The sequence below is a fragment of the Eumetopias jubatus genome, unplaced genomic scaffold (assembly GCF_037043125.1).
Source record: "Eumetopias jubatus isolate StellerSeaLion01/CBP00866 unplaced genomic scaffold, mEumJub1_p1.0 scaffold_11, whole genome shotgun sequence".
Taxonomy (NCBI): Eukaryota; Metazoa; Chordata; class Mammalia; order Carnivora; family Otariidae; genus Eumetopias; species Eumetopias jubatus.
This window is the reverse complement of record NW_028274817.1, coordinates 45477042-45483041: the sequence shown is the minus strand read 5'-3', so window position 1 is coordinate 45483041 and position 6000 is coordinate 45477042.

Sequence of the window (6000 nt, the reverse complement as noted above, 5' to 3'; positions counted from 1 at the left end):
CTTGTTATAATATACCTAAAAATTATATAAAAACAAAAGGAAGGAGACATGAAGAGACAAATCTTTAGCAAGGTTATACTAATAATTTTATTTTGTTTTTAGAATAGCAGACCTGTGGAAAATCCTTTTCTAACTTTCCAGAATATGATTAATTATTGCTACTCCCAAACACTTGTTTTCTGAGTGCTTATCTTAAACTGAGGTACACAGTGAAGTTACACTGACAAGTCCCATGGGTCAATTATTACATACTTAAAGTTTTTAATCCTCCCTGGACTTGATTAAAAAGTCACAAGAAACTTGAGCCTGTAGTTATATTATTAGGCTTCTTTCAACCTGAAGGCTATCTCTTTCCTTTCATGGCATCATGACATTAGATTGACTTTCTTGGTATCAGTCATTGTGAAATTAGCCTGTCTGAAATTAAGTTTTCTCTCAGACATCTACAACCCAGCCCTAGTCTTTCAGAGTCTTTACAAGAGAAATTCATAGTCTTTTTCTGTCTCTTAATCCCAGTTTTCTCTGACATCACCCTAGTCCCTGATATCACATTTGGATTACCATACAGATTCTGTGTCTGTCTTCTTCCCTGTCCACCCTTCCAACTTCACACTAACATTCTTTTTTGAATGAACACATTAGACCCATTTAAGACCATCCAGTCCAACTCCTTCTCATTTTCTGCTTAGAAATCCTCAACGACCCCTGTTACTTAACAGGCAAAGACTATAACCCTCTCTGTCAAGGCCTTTCAGGTGTACCCTACTCTCCCTGTGCATATTCTCTCTTACGTACCCTCAAGCGGGCTGCTTTCTCTATCTTTATCTCTAACCTCCCTGCATTATGGGGCTCTTCCTGGAAACACCTAGCCCTCTTACAGTCTGGCCACACATTTTCTGGCCTCTGAGCTCAGTCCCAGAAAGCCTCCTCCTAGGACTTTCCTTCCTTTAGAGTGCACATAGACCCTTTTTACCCTGATCAGACCAACACTTCTCAAGCCAGGTTAAGTTGTGATTTGATTATAGTTATTGGTCTGGTGGCCAGCAGGAGTCATGGGGATAGATGCTAGAGGAGGGGACAAGTTTGGCAAGGCAGAGGGCTAAATATCATCTTCAATGCTAACAACCAATTGGGAGAAATGGGTAGGATTGTCAGATTTAGCAAAAAAATAAATACAAAAATCCAGTTAAATTTGAAGTTCAGATAAATGATGAAATTTTGTTTTAGTGTAATTGTGTCCCAAATACTGCATTGGACATATTTATACTCAAAAATAGCTCTTTTTCTGAACTTCAAATTTAACTGGGCATTCTGTGTATTTTTCTGGCAATCCTAGAATTGGTCCATTTTTTCAAGATAGAGAGCTCATGGGAGATGAGATTTCAAGAAAGAGCTGGAAATCCCTTTATATGCTACCAAAGATGCCTGCTTTCATATTTTGCTTTAAATTGGTAATTAATTCTCTAAACCTTTCATTTTCTCTCTCCGGTACATGAATGACACTCAGCAAGAGTCAGCAGATTCTATATAATTGCTGTTTCCCCCAATCCTCTCAACTGCTTGAGATATTATATTTGTACGTACATTTCTTTTCACTAGTATCACTGGTGAAAGTTTTAACAATTGTACTGCTGTAGCACACCACGGACTACTTATTACCAGTATTTTACCCACTACCATGATTGACAGGATCCTCACTTCCTGCTCCCCAAATCCCATTTTTGGAGTCTGTTTCCTAGGACTACTCCAGTTACCACCGGTCTTAGGTAAGGCTCTGGGGGAAAATAATGATGAAATGGAAATTTGTTTGTAGGTAGTTTATAGGGGCATGTTCAGAAGAACAACACTGTGAGGTAGTAAGGGAAGTAGGATTAGCAGAGAAATTGAACCGTGGTACAGTTACAGCAAAGATCTCGACTGATCCCATAGGGAGCTCTGGAACTAAGATGGCCTTTTAGAAGTGCCCAAAATTGAAACAGGAGACCTTGGCATTTGTATATACCTACATTATCCCACCAAAGGATACAGGTTGCCCCCAGGAGAGGGCATGATCTTACAAGACACAGTTCCCTTCAGACAAGGCCAATTCCCCCAAAAGCTGGAGAAATGAATGCCTTTGTCCTGAGATGTTGGGGCAAGGGTGGTTCTGGGCAGCTCAAACACAGTTCCATTACAACAAATTTATCTCCCACTGGCTGTCTTTTATTTATTCTATCAGTGTATATAATTTCAGAAATTTGTCTTTATTTTCCTTTTTTTTTATTCTTTATTTCCCTGTCTTTAACATAGTGTCTCTTCTCTCTTGTATTCCTGGCAGTTTAATCTCCACTAATTGTTTCTTAAATTTATTTACTTAGTTCTGTCACTTTTTGTTTTACATCTTTCTGTTGTCTATTTCTGGGTTTTCTTTCTGAATTTTTACTGTGTATCAAAGCTCTGACATGTTTTCTTTCTTTCAGCTCATTTTAAAATACTGGGTTAGGTTAGTTTTCATTTACTTTGTGTCTGCTGCATTTCTCTGGTGCGTTCACATTCTACTAGGTCTGGCCTTCCAAAGTGCTACTCTCACTTTCAGAAGTTTATTTTGCTGTCATAATACTTCCTGGGATCTGCTTTCTCTGGAATCTTCCCCTATCCACTACTATCTGAACTTTCCTTTCCCCTTACCCACAGTGTTTCTGTCCTGTTCAATTTGATTTCTGAAACTAGCAGTTTTCTTTTTGTATGTGGGTTTGTTCTGTAGGAAACACTATGCTGGATAGTTCTGAAATCCTCAAGAGCCTAGTTCACCACAACACTCTTTAATCTCTTGCTGATTCTGTGTAATTTTTTTCCACTCACCATAATTCAGAACCTCTGATGGCTTCTATGAATGTTTCAGTTGCTCTCAAATCTATTTTTCTAGTTTGATCAAGAAATAGTATCTCAGTTTATAGTGGTGGCAGCGAGGATGAAGAGAAGTGAACATTAAGAGAGATATCTTGGTGATATGATCAAGGGGAATTGCTTATGGACTAATGTAAAGTGAAGAGGTTCTCAAAAATGGTTTTTGGCTTGAGCAATTGGACAGTTTTACAGAAATGGGGGAAACTGGGAGGTGAAATGGCTGGTAATGGCAGAAGCAGGCACTTTATGTAGCTATCTATATTGTTTGAAGTACCTATTAGATAGTCAAGTGGATGTATCAAAGAAATGTCTTTGAACTGAGAGGAAAAGGTCTGCTTAGATGTCACTTCCTTTGGGAAGCCTTTCCTGAATGCCCACTTCCCATTCCATTAAGCTTGCTACCCTTCTATCCACAGCATCCTTCAGAACTCCTTTTGTAGCCTTTATCGAATGTATATTGCAATTTCCTATTTATTGGTCCATTTACTCTGTTAGAGTGCGAGCTGTTTGTGGAAGAGAACCTATGCTCTTCATTTTTTTCCCCTCAGGTTCCTTCCTGGCTCAATGCTGACAGTCAGCTCTTATTTGTTTAAGGCATGCATATGACAAGGCAGTCAATTCCATTTTTTCCCCTATAGCTACAATTATTGAAAATTATTTTCCAAAATTTGCCCCCCCATAATAATATCCAATATATATTGAGTATATACCTATGAAGCTAAGTGCTATTAATTTACTTGTCTGAAGTAACCATTTGTCTTAGATCATATGTGATCTTATGTCTGGATGAGCATATTAGTCTTTCAAACTAAGCATGTAATAAAAATCTCAACGTTGTTTTCACATGCAGTATCTTAAAACTATGCCTCCTCAAATATATTTTTGTATTGTCTTCTATAGCCAAATGCAGGATTTAATAGTTATACTACTAAATTTCATCTTACTAGATTCAGCCTCAACTCCAGAAGTAGAGATAATTTTGGATCCTGCATATATATTTAAATATCTTGACTTTTACTGTAACCTCCTAGTGCTCAGAGGCAGAAGTTGGGAGCGGAGCAAATGTGCCAAAGTCAGACTCCAGGTTCTTGTCCTCAGCTTCAACCAGAAAATACTTTCTGGTTAATAGAAAATTAATTTTATGATAGAGTTAACATAAACTTTATTTTTGCCAGAAGTTTTTGTCACAGAAATTTTCAAAACCACTTTTTAGAGCAAATCACTGGTAACTTCTCCAAGAATGTAGTCAATAGCACACCCTTATCCCTCCCCCAACATGCCACCCCACCTAATTTAGATGATTTTAAGGTTAAAATTTTGTATGATTTACACAATATTGATGAAATTGTGTGCTGCTAATTTTAATAAATCATTGATCTATTTCAGTTATTTGGAAAAGATAACAATTTGGTGTCTTAGTGGATAGTCTGATGATGTATAGTTTTGAATTCCTACCCTCCACCTTTTAACAAAAAATGGACTTCTGCAAAAGAATTTATCAATTCTAAAAATGCTTACAATTCAATAATCTTGTCTTGCACTTTCTGTGGAAAAAAGCTGCATTTTTTGCCAAGTTCAGAAAAGAGATTTTGCCATTTGTGTGGGTAATTCAGTCTATTTGCTCTTTTCTGGTTCTTTTCCCCCTCCTTTCACCAATATACCAGATGTGTTAAAGAGAAGTAGTATTGTAGTACCAAATAATCTTATACTAACAGTCTTGTGGAAGAAAAGTTAATTTGGGAACTATCTAACTCCCTTTCAGACTATTCATTAAACCCGGTATAAAGCCAATCATATTATGCTTCAGCTCATATTTACCATTTCAACAAAATCTCAAGGAAAAACCACTGTTAAATGTGTTGCCTACATGCAGATACATCACCATCTAAATTTATTTACCTTTTTAAAAAAGATTTTATTTATTTGACAGAGAGATAGAGAGCACAAGTAGGCAGAGCGGCGGGCAGAGGGAGAGAGAGATGCAGGCTCTCCGCTGAGCAGGGAGCCCCACGCGGGGCTAGATCCCAGGACCCTGGGATCATGACCTGAGCCGAAGGCAGCCACTTAACCGACTGAGCCACCCAGGTGCCCCATAAAATTATTTACTTTTTGATAAGTTTAACACACCAAGGGAATACTATAGCCTATTTTTCCTATTCCTGATGACTCTAGGTTGGATTCTGATAATATTCCCACAAGGTCACATGGCAACTTGATGGTACAACTGAGACCAAAATCCTGGGATTTGGATTCCCAGGATTTTCTACTGTACCATGGTGATGTTCAAATACTTATAAGAGGTGCTAATCATTAAAGGGAGCACCAGTGTAAAAAAAAATAATCAAGATGCGACAATTTAAAGGTAATGTACCCTGGGAATGCAAGCTGGTGCAGCCACTCTGGAAAACAGTATGGAGTTTCCTCAAAAAGTTGAAAATAGAGCTACCATATGATCCAGCAATTGCACTACCCCAAAGATACAAATGTAGGGATCCGAAGGGGTACATACACCCCGATGTTTATAGCAGCAATGTCCACAATAGCCAAACTGTGGAAAGAGCCAAGATGTCCATCGACAGATGAATGGATAAAGAAGATGTGGTGTATATATATATATATATATATATATATATATATATATATACACACACACACACACACACACACACACACACACAATGGAATATTATGCAGCCATCAAAAGGAATGAGATCTTGCCATTTGCAACGACGTGGATGGAACTAGAGGGTGTTATGCCGAGCGAAATAAGTCCATCAGAGAAAGACATGTATCATATGACCTGACTGATATGAGGAATTCTTAATCTCAGGAAACAAACTGAGGGTTGCTGGAGTGGTGGGGGGTGGGAGGGATGGGGTGGCTGGGTGATAGATATTGGGGAGGGTATGTGCTATGGTGAGCACTGTGAATTGTGCAGGACCGTTGAATCGCAGATCTGTACCTCTGAAACAAATAATAAAATATATGTTTAAAAAAAAAAAGATAGCAGGAGGGAAAGAATGAAGGGGGGGAAATCAGAGGGGGAGACGAACCATGAGAAATGATGGACTCTGAAACAAACAGGGTTCTAGAGGGGAGGGGGGTGGGAGGATG